The following is a 2907-nucleotide window of genomic DNA, read 5'->3' as shown; positions in this document are numbered from 1 at the left end:
TGGCAAAAGACGTACGGAAACGTGTAAAGCTCTGTCTCTGACAATATAATCGTTATCCTTACTTTCTCCAGAAAGTGCTAGAATATCTAGTGAAACTTCATCACTGTTATCATAAAATCTGATACGTAGCTGTACAGCTTGTATTATGAAAACCGTTATCGCGACATGTCAGTATTTAAATATTTTCTGGAACTTCCTACTAACGGACATGTTAGTATTCTGATAGAGAACAAAAAACAGAAATTAATTACTCTCACTTTAAATCATGAAAAGTCAGTTCTCTTGTACCTCAATCCGATTTTTAAAATGTTCTCTAACATCTCCTGACAATTATAGTGTAATCTTCTGCACGCAACAGACAACTTTCCTCGTCTTGCCTCTGCAAGTCCATAAAAATTCAGCATCCAGAAGTATGATAAAATAATTAGAAATAAATACTGCAGCCCATGCAGAGTGTAAGGCACGGTCGCAGCTACTGACACAACTGCTGCGCTTCGTCTTTTTTATAGCAATTAAATGATCAGGAGGAGTTTAGTCAACAAACCTAAAGCGGTTTAAAAAATGAAAGAAATCAATAAAAACTTTTAATTTACTGTATTCTGAAAATTGACGATTCACACACTGATGAACTTTACTCAGACATTTCTTTTCCTTGGATAGTTTGATTAGCAAAAATTAATTACTTCACAATGTCTTTAATCAATAGTCACGGGTCTGGTCACAACAAAGATATGAGTGTTACTTTCTCCTGTATGCATACACAAATTTGACAGTTTCCCTCCAATGCGCAAGCAAGCGACAGCTACGCGCAGCAAGAAAGAAGAATTACCAAAAATCCTCAATTAATAGAAAAATCTCCTTTATTAGTGGATATAACTGAATCAATCTGGCACGTGCTTTGTTGGAAGCCTGTGAGACGTGTTGCTTGAACGTTAATGCGCTGTCAGTTTTTAATCCTAAGTAGGTAACTGATCTCCATGGCAGATCCTGGTCATTTATTTGGATGCTTCTGATTGGTGGCTTCCTCTTTGTAGTGAAGAGGACTGCCTTGCATTTTTCTGCGTTTATTTTCACTTTCCATTTGTTACGCCATTTGACAACGCCGTTCATATGGCGCTGTAGTCTGGCTACTATATAATTGATGTTTCGACCACTGTTACACCTAGCAGTGTCGTCTGCATAAAGGGCTATCTGTCCATCAGATTCTTTGGGTATATCATTGCTATATAGAAGATACAGGAGGGGACCAAGCACGTATCCTTGGAGCACTCCAGCTGCAATGTTTCTGGAGCTATCTGCTCCGTCCATCGATGAGCAGAACGTCCTTTTGGTCAGAAAGGACTTGACGATTTTTAGGATGCGTAGTGGCCAGTTGTACTTAGACATCTTATACAATAGGCGGCCATGCCAAACAAGGTCGAACGCCTTTTCGATGTCGAGGAAAATAGCGCCGGTTCTGCTGCCCTGGTGTTTCTGCGTGCATTTGTGCTCTACCAGGCGAATGGCCTTGCTGTATTGTGCTACCTCCAGCACGAAATCCGAACTGTGCAGGAGTTGGGATGTTGTTGGCTGCAAGGAATTGCTGTAGTGGGCTCTGGATTAGGAGTTCTAGGAGTTTGGAGAGATGACTGAGTAGGGAGATGGGCCTATAGTTCTGGGGAAATAGGTGATTTTTGTTCGGTTTGCGGATCGAAATGACTTTAGCAACCTTCCTGGCTGAAGGGAAGTAATTTATTCTAAGGCAGTTGTTGAGGATGGCGGAAAGATGAGAGATGGCAGGTTGGGAAAGGTTTTTCAGGAAGAGAGGTTTTATGCTGCCGGGACCGAGGGCTTTAGCATTGCCGATTCGCCTGGTAATTGCACTGACTGTCCTCTCACTGACTGTCTCGAAGAAGGTGACCATTCTCTGCTGGAACTTCCGGGCTAGTTGTCTTTCCTCTTTACGTTCGTTTCAATCGAGTTCCTCTTCATCCTCGTCTATGACATTTTCTCGAAATTGGCGTTCTAGCTAGCGTAAAAGTATCTCGGTGTTTTTATATCTCGACTAGGTTTTCCATCCGTTACGATATCTACGGACCGTCACTTTTATAGACCTTTTTGTCCCGACATGCCGACAAGATTATTTAAGCAACACCATACGGAAGAATCGGGTAGCTCCCATTTGAGCCGGCCGTGGTGACCGAGCGGTTCTAGGCGCTTCAGTCTGGAACCGCGCGTCTGCTACGGTCGCAGGTTCGAATCCTGCCTCGAGCATGGATGTGTGTGATGTCCTTAGGTTAGTTAGGTTTAAGTAGTTCTAAGTTCTATGGGACTGATGACCTCTGCTGTTAAGTCCCATAGTGCTCAGAGCCATTTGAACCATTTTTTCCCATTTGAATAACGATCTGATAAGACGGTTCTTTCTAAACATGATACGAAGTCAGTAATGTTTGAAGTAATTACAATAAATATATTTTTACTTACATCTCAGAGTGTCCCGAGCAGGTTCCACCTAGATATGGCAGCCTTAATCTCCTCGAAAATGTTCTCCCAGTCTGGCCAATGGATCTTGCGTCGCATGATGTGCATTGTATGTCATAGACTGCCCCATGTCCTAATCTGCTCTTCTCTTTCACAATGCGTAACGCTCCTTTTGCATTATTTAAGTTACTCTTGCTGTGGCGAAACAAGCGCTGCATCACGGGAGAGATAAGAGAGGCGAGTGCATGTGCCGGGACTTACCCTAGCTCACTGCTAGTAGCGCCACGTCACCACAACGCGGCTGTGCGTAGCACACAAGTATTGCACCATAATTTAAGAATGGAATTAAAAGTTGAAGTTGCTTTTCCGAACTTTGTTAGCATATGCTTTAGTATATTAATTTGTAAACTGTCAAATCTCAGAATGAAAAGGTCAATATTTTTCCTA

The sequence above is a fragment of the Schistocerca serialis genome, chromosome 1 (genome assembly GCF_023864345.2).
Source record: "Schistocerca serialis cubense isolate TAMUIC-IGC-003099 chromosome 1, iqSchSeri2.2, whole genome shotgun sequence".
Lineage (NCBI taxonomy): Eukaryota > Metazoa > Arthropoda > Insecta > Orthoptera > Acrididae > Schistocerca > Schistocerca serialis.
The sequence above is the reverse complement of the archived record's forward strand: the minus strand, read 5'-3'. Positions refer to the sequence as shown.